We start from the raw sequence: 12,370 nt of genomic DNA, 5'->3' as shown, positions 1-12,370 counted from the left end.
CAGGGGGGCTATATACTATTGGGGGAGAGCACAGGGGGGCTATATACTATTGGGGGAGAGCACAGGGGGGCTATATACTATTGGGGGAGAGCACAGGGGGCTATATACTATTGTGGGAGAGCACAGGGGGGCTATATACTATTGTGGGAGAGCACAGGGGGGCTATATACTATTGTGGGAGAGCACAGGGGGGCTATATACTATTGTGGGAGAGCACAGGGGGGCTATATACTATTGTGGGAGAGCACAGGGGGGCTATATACTATTGTGGGAGAGCACAGGGGGGCTATATACTATTGTGGGAGAGCACAGGGGGGCTATATACTATTGTGGGAGAGCACAGGGGGGCTATATACTATTGTGGGAGAGCACAGGGGGGCTATATACTATTGGGGGAGAGCACAGGGGGGCTATATACTATTGTGGGAGAGCACAGGGGGGCTATATACTACTGGGGAGAGTGCACAGGGGGGCTATATACTAATGGGGGAGCGCACAGGAGGGCTGTATATAACTGGAGGAGCACATGAGGGTCTATATACTACAGGGACACCTTAAAACTATGGAGGCACAGAGGGGTGTAACTATGTAGGAGTACAGAGGGGTGTAACTACTGTATAGGGGTACAAGGGACCTAACTACTGTATGTGTTGGAGCCTAAAATATTTGTCTGGCAGATTCTAGAGAGAAGATTCACAGTCAGGAGAAGACTTCAAGGTGGCCAAGGCTGGATGGAGAGAAAAAGAAAAGGTGACAGACTCTGATCGGAGAAGACGCCCCCGGTGAGTCACTGGATGTAACTGCACTCTGTTATAGGGTTGTAGTGTTAGGGGTCATGGTGTGGCGGTATTATGTAATGGTATCATTGGTGATATCTTTCTGTTTTGTTTAGTGCAGTTTTTATGTAATATGTAATCACTGAATGGTGGAAATAGTGTTATAAGGTAACTACTGTATGTATTGGGGCTCTTGATACAGTGTGGGGGCAAATTCAGTACATTATACAATGTGCAGAAAGGTAAGGGGGGGCCCACTCTTGAGGGCTGTGCACTGGGCCCACCAATGTATTAAAACGGCCCTGCTTGAAGGGGATATATCGCTGAAAAATATCATTATTTTTATCTGGTCATTATGACAAATAGGGATGATCGAACATCGGGAAATCTTAGGCTCGATCGAACTCGAATCTTCTCAAACCTTCCACATTTGATTCCCGATGCCTTCCTGTTCCGTGGGGAAGGAGGAGACTGCCCGAGTACTGCCAGGAAAACAGGGATACAGCCTATTACCTAGGCCAGCGCTTCTCAATTCCAGTCCTCAGGCCTCACCAACAGGTCATGTTTTGAGGATTTCCTTAGTATTTCACAGGTGATATAATTATGCATCAGGTATTATCACAGCTGTTCTTTGTATGGGATATCCTCAAAACATGACCTGTTGGTGAGGCCTGAAGACTGCAATTGAGAAGCACTGACCTAGGCTGTATCCTTGTTTCCTTGGGCAGTCTCCTCCTTCCCCAGAGAACGGGAAGGCATCGGAAATCAAATACTGAAGGTTCGAGTTCGATCGAACCTAAGATTTCCCGATGTTCGATCATCTCTAATGACAAATGATGCTATAAGTTTAAGGACCAGTTCACACAGAGTAAAATCAGTGGAATTCCGCTCCGAAGCTCTCTGCTGTGGAGCCCCGCCTGCCTCAGTGTGACACTGGTTCTCTATGGGAGGGCTCGCGGGCCTCCACTTCCATCGCTCTCTCTGCTTAAAGATATAATGTCAGTTCTTTGAGCGGACAGCCGGGAAGAGCTGAGGTGCGCAAGCCCACCCATAGAGAAAGTGTCACACTGAGGCAGGCAGGGTTCCGCTGATGAATTCTGCTAATTTTCTGTGTGAACCAACCCTTAGGGTCCTATTCCACAGGCCGAGGAGGGCCCGATCAACAATGTAAACGAGTGGCGATCTGCTAGATCGCCGCTCGTTTACTGGGCCTATTCCACGGCCCGATGATCATAGAGCAAGGGCTGCAAGGACATCGTTTGCAATGTCCTTGCAGCCCTTGCAGCATACATTACCTGTCCAGGATTCTTCTCCGCGCTGTCTTCGTCCCCAGGTTCTGCGCGCTCTATCTTCAGAATGGCCGGTCAGCTGACAGGCCACACTCAGCCAATCACAGGCCGATCTGAAGATAGAGCACGCGGGACCCAGGGATGAAGACCTGCAGCCAGGTAATGTATTCTGCCCGCCGTGCACTGCTATTCAACCGTGCACGGTGGGGGAACAATGATTTTAGGTCTGGCCCTAAATGAACAATCGGCCGATGACACGATCATCGGCTGATCGTTCTCTCTATTTCACCGAACGATAATCGGCGAATCGGGCCAAATGGGGCCGAACCGGCCGATTATTGTTACTGTGGAATAGGGCCCTTAGTGTGTCTGTTTTTTTTTGAGATTCTGTATTGAAAATATTGCCACTTTCACACAAGCCACTGGAGCAGACCATGGGATGACGCTTCCTTCTTTTACCTCACTTCTAGACTGGGGCACAATCAGTATAGTCATCACTTTTTAAGGGGAGAGTGGGAAAGTGTCATGCAAAAATGACCTACTGTTCGAATCAATATTTTATGCTAAACATATTTTTTTAAAATATTCCGTTTTACTTTCTATATTATAAAATAATCCTCAACGTTTTCCGAAACGCGCATTGGGATCACACCGCACTGGGCTTCTGTGTGAACCAGCACTTTAGGTAATATTACATCATATGTGGATGTGAATAGTTTCATTACTGGCTTTCTATTCATGGTGTGTATCATTACTGGTTATTTATGCATTGTATTGTATAGTCCCAGCACTTGATGTATGTAACATCTATAATCCTATGTCAAGGATTTATTTACTATTTGTGTCTGTGATAATTAATTATATGTCCTAGTTGCCCATGTGTTTTGCCATCAGCAGTTCTGATTCATCTATTTTATTATATGATACTCCTATTTATGATTAATAAAGAGTGATTTTATTATATTTGGGTTGCAGCTGGTGTTTTTGTAGGTTATTTATATTATTTTGGCTGAATTTAACCCTATATGTTACCCCAGTATGATACATATATGCATTAGCTTAAAGGAGAAGTACAGCGAAAAATTTTATTAAAGTATTGTATTGCCCCCTAAAAGTTATACAAATCATTAATATACACTTATTACGGGGAATGCACATAAAGGGAGTCATTTATTAAGTGCCGACAATACGCAGATTTATGTAAAGGTGCACTGCCTCTACATAAATCCTGAGCGCAAAATCATAAATTCTGCACCCCCGTACCGCTCTCTCCCCACCCCGTCCCCGCCCCCCTGGCGCAATTGGCGTAAACTGGGCTAATGCGTAAATTTTATTCACAAAAAAGCCGTTTGCGAATAAATTCATTCGCATCTGCCCGTTTTACGCCGAAAAATAGAACTTTTTACATTGATAAATCTCCCCCAAAGTGCTTTTTTCCCCTGCACTTAAAACTGCATCAAGGTTTTACTTCCTGGATAAAATGGTGATGTCATGACCCGACTCCCAGAGGTGTGCGGGCTGTGGCTGCTGGAGAGGATGATGGCAGGATGATGAGGATGTTGCTTCTATTTACACCCTTCGTAAAAGTCTGTACTTTTGTGTGGTCTTGCAGCTACAGTATTATTAGAAATGACCACTCGATGTCGCTGTATTGTGTAACTAAAGTATGGAAGCTGCACGACTGAAGTATCTCAAGGGTTATTTGTATGAGTGTGTACCAGATTCTGTTAACCAGTAGGATCCCTCCTTTCTTCTGTCCTATCGCCTCTCTTCTTTCCCCTCTTCTGTTGCACTCTTTCCACCCAACCACAGCGCATCTTACACGCTGGTTAGGAAGTTAGTCCCTTGGGTGAAGGAAGAGTCTTAGCTGAGCTTTGGTGGAGAAAGGACGCAGCTCGGATAGCTCTCCACCGTGGTCCTACCTAGGCCCTGGCCCTCTGCCAGGTCTCCCCTACAGTCGCAGTTCTTAGCCAGTACCCGTATGGGTAGGACGCAGAACAGTCAGCTCTTACAAGCCTCTTTCTTGAAGCACCACACAAGCTGTGTGATGCACTGTTAAGCCCTTCAAGAGAGGACTAGCCAACAGATAAACTTAACCCATGCTGAGGGCTAGTAGTAACTACAGTGCAGGACAGTATCTGCAAAAGAGCCAAAGAGCCATCTCGCAGCGCAGGTGTACTTAGGAAATCCTAACCATTCCCCCCATCCCAGGTAACAGGGTCTGGGGCCTGTGTCATCCGTTGGTACGGTTCTGCCAAAGCTAGTGGGCATCAGGTGGTGTGTGTAGACTATAGGAAAGGTCAAAACACAGGCCCAGGTTGTTTCTTCTTCTTCCTCTACACTCCAAGATCCCGGCAGAGCACATTACCGGCCGTCCCACTGCTACATCATCATTCGGTGGTCACCACACCTTGATGTAGTAGTCACCGTAATAAGTGTATATTGGGGATTTGTATAACAGGGGGGCAATACAATACTTAAATAAAAAATGTTGCTGGACTTCTTTAACACTAGAGTTGGGGATTATGTCTATGTCTATTTATGTTTATTGTATATAAGTTGTTCAGTGTAAGCTGTCAAGCAGTGTGACAAGTAATATAGCAGTACATACAATACCCAAACACAGTTTACATTACAAAGCCAAGTATGCTCAGCTACATGACAACCTAAAGCGTAAAGCATCTAAGGAACAGGCACGGGGACACTGCACTAGTGCAGACCACAGCACTTGCATTAGATTTAGGCAGGGCTATATGACATAGGCAGAGCTCTGCATGGCGGTCATTACACAGCAGGAAGGAGGCCCAGGCCTGACATGATTCAGCAGCTAATACATGTTTTTTTTATGCAGAAAGACAATCAACACAGGTTTGACAGGTATACCAGTGCTGTATCCTCAGACGCTAAGTGGCGGAGACTGATTCGCTTTAGAAACTTACACCAGATGGACTTCAATAAGCTCATCTAGAAGATAGTCCTAAAAAAAAAGTGCATTACTATTTTATACATTCACTAGAGGATGCATAAACCTTTTTGGTAGTGATCATATTACGGTGTACCCTGATATTGTGTATACAGCGCAGCAGGGTGTATGCACTTTATGGCAGCTACAACTAATGGGAAATGTCATAAACCATTACAGCCTCCAGGAAGTACTGGAATATATCCCCTCCCTTAAAGGCCAAAAAAAAGAGAAGTAAGACTTCCCCGTTCTACAGATATGACATGAAAGGGTTTGTTAAAGAGGTTGTCCAGCGAACTTTTTTTCTTTCAAGTCGACTAGTATTAGAAAGTTATATAGATTTGTAATTTACTTCTATTTAAAAATCTAAAGTCTTCCCATACTTATCAGGTGCTGTATGTCCTGCAGGAAATGTTGTTTTATTTACATTCAGACACAGTGCTCTGTGCTGACATCTTTGGCCAAGACAGGAACTGTCCAGAACAGTAGCAAATCCCCCATAGAACACCTCTCCTGCTCTGAACAGTTCCTGTCTCAGCCAGAGATGTCAGCAGAGAGCTGAGAGATGTCAGCAGAGCGTCTGAATGTAAATAAAACATTTCCTGCAGGACATATAGGAGCTAATAAGTATGGGAAGACTGGAGATTTTTGAATAGAAGTAAATTAAAAATCTATATAACTTTCTGATACCAGTTGACTTGAAAGAATTTTTTTTGCTGGATTACCCCTTTAAGCTTGATGCTGAAGTGCCGCTAACTTCAAACCCTTGGTGTGGGGAGGGGAGGGATGACAGATTTGCTTTAAAACATTTATCTATGGCAAATAAGGGATTAAAACCCAGCTCCTGGGAAAGTAAGCCACTTATTTTTCCTTTTTTCTGATTTATGCACTGCGGAATGTGAGAAGACGCTTGGCTGATTAACAGCAATTAAGCACAACCGCTGATCAAGAAGATGGAGGTTGGTGAATTTCAATTACATACATGGTTAAAACATCTTTATGAATAAGCATTCTTTGCATCTAGCTTTAAGAAACAAATATGCACCCCAAAGTCTAGACACTTTACTTTCCTTTAACCCGCTTACAATTTTGCATTGAAATATATTCATAAAGATTTATGGTGACGGTTAATTTCATGTGACTTAAGGGGAAAAAAAATTCTTTCAAATCTACTGGTTTCAGAAAGTTATATAGATTTGTAAATCTTACCCAAGTCTTCCCATACTTATCAGCTGCTGTATGTCCTACAGGAAATGTTTTCTTTTCAATCTGACACAGTGCTCTTTGCTGCCACCTCTGTCCAAAACAGGAACTGTCCAGAGCAGGAGAGGTTTTCTATGGGGCTTTGCTGCTGTGAACAGTCCCTGTCTCAGACAGAGGTGGCAACAGAGGGGACTGTGTCAGACAGAAAAGAAAACATTTACTGCAGGACATGCAGCAGCTAATAGGTACTAGAAAAATGGATATTTTTAAATAAAACAACATTTCCTGCAGGACATATAGGAGCTAATAAGTATGGAAAGACTGGAGATTTTTGAATAGAAGTAAATTACAAATCTATATAACTTTTTGAAACCAATGGATTTGGAAAAAAAAACGATTTCCACTGGACAACCCCTTTTACTATTGGTTCTATACCATGACACTGTCATTATAACTTTTGAAATCAAAAGCTCTACTTCTAAATCTAAACTGGGAACTTCCTCAGGGGTAAATTGTCCTTGCCGTTAACCCCTGAGGAAGTTCCCAGTCAGGAACAGAACACGTGGAGAGCAGTGTACCCCGACATGGACCTTCGGATTATTTAGTGATATTTCTGTAATTTTTATGGTTATACCTGCCCTTACTTGTTTTGCACATCTCTTGGTAGTTTTTCTACCTCATCGTCATTGCTTACAATAGTGGGGCACAGTTATCACTTCAGATTTATTGGTTAAGGCCCTATTCCACAGGCTATTGACAGGAGCATTTTAGCTTTTAGCGCTCGTTTGCTCCTTGTTCACCGCTCACTGCTGCCGCTATTCCACGCGGCAGCAGCGAGCGGGTGAGTGCGGGAGGGGCGGTGGGGAGCTGCAGAGGGGGCTGCCCGGGTGATCGCTGATCGTCCAGGCAGCCAATAGGATACAGCAGCGTCTGCTGCCGACATTCCTATTCCACAAAGCGCCGGCAGCAGATCGTTGCTGTATCAGTCGTTTGGTTTTCAACATGTTAAAAACCAAACGACTGCAACAATCAGCCGACATGAACGATGTCGGCTGATCATTGCTGTCAATTCCACGGGACAATTATCGGCCATAGCGGCCGATAATCTTTCCGTGGAATAGGGCCTTTAGAAATGGTCCTTGCTATTTCTGCTTGTCGGAGTGTCCTGGGGGCTTTTCCCTATATGAAGTGGGGGCCTCCTTTATGTATTTTGAGTGGGGTATTTTTTAGATGTTTTTAACTGTTTTATGTCCCAATGTTGTGATGTTTGTTACTTTGATTTATGTGAAATAAAGATAAATATTTTCTTCTTTATTTGTTCGGTGTGCCAGTGAGTACATATGACAGGCCTTTCCTTTCGGTCGGTACTATTCATATTCCGGTCATCTTCTCAGCACCCTGTAATATTGGCGGTGCATAGTCCACATATTTTTGTCATAGTCTTGGTTATACTTCGTTTGTTATCATATATTATGTATGACAAACTGTCACTTACATATTAAGTATTGTATATCTACTCTGTACTCTGCTGTGCCCACACCTTATGTTATAGCCTGTGATGTTTTTATACGTGTCTTTACACATTTAGATGTGTACTAATAAACTAATTTAATTATAAAGCAAATATTGTTGGATTTATTTTGGGTGTGAATTGTATGTGTTTTTCTGACATCAAAAAAACAAAACACCAACAACAAAAAACACAATTTAGTACGTATATTATACCTACACCTCTCAAAGCACATTGATTGCCCTTTCCACTTCATTCCCTTTACCTTACAGTATTGACATGAATTTACTCCAGGTTATCTGCAATCCATACTCAGAAAAACACAAATGCACCAAAAAGATCAAACACAAAAAAAATACAAGACACAGCTGTTTGTAACAAAATGCATTTTACTCTGCAGTAACATATTGAAAAGCATAAACAAAATCCAGTGAAAAAGTTGTACTTGCTAAAATGTAAGATTTCTTCTCTCATAAATAGAACTTTGGCATTCAAAATTCTAGCTGTAAATCTAAAATTACAAAAAAATTAATAACACTGCCTTTGAAAAGTGAAAGGCATAAATTGGCAACCATCCAGTGGCGTCCATCTACTTATAACAACATGACAACTGTATTTACATGAGGTATTTTAAGGATCCGCACAGGGAACCCGCAAACAAACAGTTTCTAATTCTCACACTCAAAGCTGTGCTTTAAAATACCAACTGCCCTCATACAGCCATGTAATGGTAAATCCCAAATAAATAGTAACACACTCAATGCACACTATGTATAGCAGGTTAGATAGGGAAAAATTAAAATACATTTATATACAATAATAATTCGGTTGTGTACTGTGTCCTCTTCAACGACAAAAACCCCCCTACATTTTGATTACACATTAATGGGATGATGAAAAGTCTCTGAAGCTACTTGCGGGTAGTGTTGAGCTCATTTGTCAAACTGTTTGGGTTCGGCAACGTATTCTAAACCTGAACGCTCAGCATTTGATTTCCCACTCAACACTGCTGGCGGGTGATTTTTCTCGGTCATGAGCTTTAGAACACGGATACCTATCCACACTTTCTTTATATGAAAGCCATATAAACCCCATAGAAGGTGGATAGTATAAAAAGGCTATAATATTGCTTCCACTTTTCAAAAGAAAAGTTGAAACAAGTATCAAAATTAGCGCAGACGAGCAGAGAAGTGCCCCAAAAACCGCTAGAATCTGACTGCATGCTAGGGGCAACTCCTCTAGATTTTCCTGCCTGCATTTGTTGCCACCAGAAGTCTTTCGTATCAATATTATCTTACTAACCAGTGTTCAGATAGTAGAAACAATAGTTACAATGGACAATAGAGATAAGCGAATCTCAAGCACGCTCAGGTCCATCAGAACCCGAGCGTGTGGCATTTGATGACCGGTGGCTGCAGAAGTTGGATGCAGTCCAAAGGCTGTCTGGAAAACATGGATTCAGCCATAGGCCATATCTGTGTTTTCCCAGACTCCCTAGGTTGGCATTCAACTTCTTCAGCCACAGGTAATCAAATAATAGGACTAGAGAATGCTTGAGTTGCGCTCTTCTCTAAACAAGACAATATCTTCTATGAGACAGCAATAGTAACATGAGGCCCAGTGTGCGTTATTTTTTACTCCCTGGCACAAAATACTGTTCATCAATACCTTGTAGAATAATTTAAGAAATGCTCAAATGTAATGCCTCCGTATTACTGTGTGTGCTAATAGCAATATAAGGAAACCATAAAACAGAGGACAAGTAATTGAAATGGGGATGACCGGGCGTAGCTGTGATGAATACAGGCTGGTGCAAGGCACAAGTAGGAGAATATTGCTAATGAGTCATTTATCATACAGTAAATTACTACTTAGAACGTGATCAACGTAAGAAACCAGACTTTAAATATTAGCCAGCCGGAAATGTCTGCTGACAAATATATTACCATCTGCTAATATAATGGCTTTCCGCATAATACAACAAAATTGGTACGCCATTGTCAGAATGGAGAAACCACGAAGGGCAAAAACAAGATACGATTATAACCCAGTGGGGGCAGGATCCTGGTGAAATCGGTGAAGAAAAAGCATGAACCTGATTGGTTGCTATTAGAGTAGAGCAAACTTTGAGCATGCTCGAGTCCGTCCAAACCCATGAGTGCAACATTTGATTAGCAGTGGCTGCAGAAGTTGGATGCCGCCCTAGGGAGTTATGGAAAACATGGATACAGTCGAGCGTGCCTAAAGTTTGCTCCACTCTAGTTGGTATTAGAAACTAATCTTATTCTCTGGGCAGCACATAGGGATTCGGCAAAGTGTCAGAAATGTCTGCAGCAACCAACGAGATCCGCAGCTGCACTGTAAAACCTGCTTCGTAAACATAACCTATGAAACATGAAGGTTTGTAATACTGACACCTTTTCCTCTGAGGCCTGGTATCTGTAATAGAGTTCCAATTTAGTTTCCTTACTTATAAGTAGAGCTGAGCGGAGAGGCCAAACTGGCCCAGTTCGGAAACATTCTCAGAGCCCCTGCAGTGGTGGGGAGCTAAATGCTGAACATTCGAGTACAAACAGGTTGGCCTCTCCACCCAACACTACTTGTAAGGAAACATAGGGAGCTGGAGTAAAAGCACCCACTCTCGCATCCCGATTTTCTTAAATAAGGAGTGTAAAAAAAAAAGCATTGTGGGCAGTGTGCCAACTTGATGTAAGCGCATTTAAAAAAGGAACATACTAGCCTACTAGTAAATTATATCATCCTCTGCCCTCCTTTATGGCTGCAGGGAAGATCGGAGCACTCGAGGTCCTTAGTTACAGGTTGATAATGCAGTCCTGGTATGCCCAGGAGGTACGGCAGGGATCAGGGAAGGCGCCCATCATGCAGAGTTCTGCCCAGAAGGTCAGCAATTACACGGCCAACGTGCAGTATTACGTATTCGGTTTCACTGCTTTCTCGAACGCCACATTTATCATCTCCATGCATGTAGATTACAGCCAGGACAGTGCATTTGGAAAAATATATATAAAAAATAAAATAATAATAAATACATTATACAACAAATTGTTCAATAATTTATCCCCCCCCCATTTGTTCAACTAGATCGGTTACACTGGTGTATACATATACTAAAAGTGGGCACTGCCAGAAAGCTGATTATGCCAGTGCCATTTTGCTATACCTAAAAGAAGGACCTAGGTACTGTGTATTTAGATAGGGTTTCTAGCCAATATTACGATTGTCTTAGCAAGCTGTAGCACAGGGTTACTGTTAGACAGTGTGATCCTATTAGATTATTATACATCGACTACCATAGCTAATTTCAAATCTGTTTAGTTGTCATATAAAAGCCCAAACCATTACAGTAAGTATAAGTGGTATGAGAAGTTACGCTGTGTACTGTATATCTGCACTGCTAGGTAGCTATTTCCGATGCAGGTACAAAGGTAAAAATAACGGTGACATAACAAAAGTCATGCAAAGTGGTTGAAGAGCCGAAGTCGGTTGCCGCTTTTATTCCTACGAGACAAAAGCTTTGCCTTATGACTGCAATCAACTCAAGTACCGCACAAGACTCTCCAAGCGGAGGCTGCTCACATAATCTGCAGAATTTCCTTTAAAAAAATAAATAAATGGCAGTAATTTTCCCATTTTTATCTTGATCACATACACTGAGCAGGGGAACCGTTCAGACTGTATCGGCAAAGAAGACAAGGAGGACATTTCTGTGCAGACTGAATGACTAGCTGGGTAGTCATTGCCATCCACATAGAGAGTTGTCTGAATAACCTGACATGTCACTATTACCCTAGTTCACATTACTACAGTGCAGAGATCATAAAGGGGTAATTCCTTTTCTTAAAGTGATGGTGTAATGCTGGGATAAGACTGGTGGCTGTGAAGCCTTCAGGACCTCTGTTGATTCTGAGAATGAGTCGTGTCCCCTTCACAGTAGTGCCCTTGCCCCCGGTGTGCAGAGGAAGTGCAGCCCAGCTGAGATTCCCTGCACATCTAGGATCTCAGAGCACCACTATGCAGGTACAGAGCAAAGGGGCTGCACTACTAAGTTATGGTTGCAGCCCCCCCCCCCCCACCAATCAGAAAGTGATATAAACAATAGAGATAAGCTTAAATGGAGCATGCTTGAGTCCAATTGTTCAGCATTTGAATACCAGTAGCTGAAGTTGGATGCAGCCCTAGGGAGTCTTGGAAAACATGGATACAAATGTATTCAGATTTTCAAGGACTCCCTAGGGCTGCATCCAACTTGTTCAGCCGCTGGTATTCAGATGCATAACATTCAGACATTTTGCGTGCTGGAGTTGCACTCATCTCTAACAAACAAATCCATACACTAGTCTAGGGCATATTGCAGTCTATATACTTCATCCGCCGGTAATTAATCGCTGAGCGATCTGACTTAAAGGACAACTCCGGCGTTGATTAAAAAAAAAACTGAACTGAACTGGATCTCCAGTTAGTGCCCTCATTTTTTTTTCTTTACTTCCTGGTTTGGTCTTTCCCATGATGCACTTTGTCTTCTGTGATGTCTAACTGACTGTAGAACTGTTAGATGGCTTACAGCTTGTTCAGCCAATCAGAGCTGAGCAACCCAAGTCATCTGATAAAG

The sequence above is a fragment of the Dendropsophus ebraccatus genome, chromosome 6 (genome assembly GCF_027789765.1).
Source record: "Dendropsophus ebraccatus isolate aDenEbr1 chromosome 6, aDenEbr1.pat, whole genome shotgun sequence".
Lineage (NCBI taxonomy): Eukaryota > Metazoa > Chordata > Amphibia > Anura > Hylidae > Dendropsophus > Dendropsophus ebraccatus.
This window is presented reverse-complemented; position numbering follows the sequence as displayed.